Genomic DNA, 1,749 nt, shown 5'->3' with positions numbered 1-1,749 from the left:
GCAAGATAATATTGAGCCAAGAGTGCAACCTGAAACAGGTTATATACGTAGCCAACAACAATAATTTCAGATGTATTTTAATTTGGAATTAATTAAATTAAATTGGGCTCCGTTCACGCAATCTCAATAGAAAAATAATTGAAAATCTCAGATTCCATTTGTGTGTGTATACTTTTTAAGTCATAAATGTGGAAAAAGCATTGGAGGGACATTTTTCTGCATTTATATGTATTTTCTGCATATATATAAATATAAATACTCAATGAAATTATTTTCAAAAGTGGGTAAAAAGCAAAGTATTTAAGTGACACCTTAAAAGTTTTAATCATAATATGTATTTAATTAAACAATAGATTATTTTATCAGAATCAACAAAACGATATCTTGTATAGTGATCATTATAATTGATTCTTTAAACTCAGTTTTAAGTTGTTCTGGTTCACCAAAACTTACCTTATAAAGTCACTATAGTGAGGTTAACAAGGTAATAAAACACCATTGAAGGGAGCAAATCAGTATTACAGCTATTTTGCTTGTTCAGGCTTTATTATTATTTTTATTTTCTAACTACTAGAGTAGTAGGGAACAGACTTTAATTGTAAAAATAATGTATGCAGATAATTCACTAATACTTTCCGTATCTGCCTATTCTAACATCTTGTAAACCTAATCTTAATTATCAAACAATTTTTAAACTTTCTACCCAAAGAATAATAAATACTATAGAAAACATTTTACTCTTACCCATACCTTGGAAGAAATTGTGGAGATCCTTTAAAAGTGTTAGGTTTTCTAAAGTAGAAATAAACACAATTATAGCACTAAAATGACAAAAACATAGGTAGCAATCCTGGCAGATTGATTCATTTCAGAGGCTTCATTTCCTAAGTTGAAGAAACATGTGTATAAATTTTCCTTGAACACCAGAGTCAACTAATTGTACAACTGTGCACTTTTGCCAAAACAGGAAAAAGTGGAGAACCGAAAATTGCCCCAAGAGAGCTTGAGGATCCCCTTAAGCACAAAGTTAGCGGTTCTACTGGGCATTGTAGGGTTGGACATGTATGAAAAGTTCAAATTATTCCACAGGGGATCACAAACTTCAGAATCATAAACATCAAGTTATTGTAGGCAGTTCTAGTTTTAAGAATTGAAATTATACTTTATGCCATTATTATTATTATTTTTTACCACAGATGACGCTACTGACATATTTGCATGAACTTTGGTTTACTTACATAATTTGATGATCTGAGTTCTTTGGTTAGTATGGTCTCATCTGAGTTAATGAAAACATGATTTTAATAAAACCAAAGAGCTAAATTCCTTTCAGAAGCAAACACGAAGTTGTCCTCTTCATGCAAACTGTAGCTCAAATTCCAGACATATACCTAGCTCCCCAAATTTAATATAAAGTCTGAGGAGAAATTTTTCTAGGCAAAAGTTAGGGGGAGGAGCAAAGAAAATAAAAGGCAAAGGACCTCTGTGGAGGGGGCGTAGATCTGTGCTTCCCAAATTTCAAGGCCTATGAATTTCCTGGAGACATTGTTAAAATGCAGATTCTGTTTCAGTAGTTCTGAGGTGGGGCTCATGAGTCATCCTGTTTAGGCCTGCGCGGTGACTCACGCCTGTAATCCCAACACTTTGGGAGGCCGAGGCGGAGGGATCATTTGAGGCCGTATGAGACTAGCCTGGCCAACATGGTGAAACTCCTGTCTTTGCTAAAAATACCAAAAAAAAAAAAAAAAA

The sequence above is a fragment of the Mandrillus leucophaeus genome, unplaced genomic scaffold (genome assembly GCF_000951045.1).
Source record: "Mandrillus leucophaeus isolate KB7577 unplaced genomic scaffold, Mleu.le_1.0 Scaffold1080, whole genome shotgun sequence".
Taxonomy (NCBI): domain Eukaryota; kingdom Metazoa; phylum Chordata; class Mammalia; order Primates; family Cercopithecidae; genus Mandrillus; species Mandrillus leucophaeus.
The sequence above is the reverse complement of the archived record's forward strand: the minus strand, read 5'-3'. Positions refer to the sequence as shown.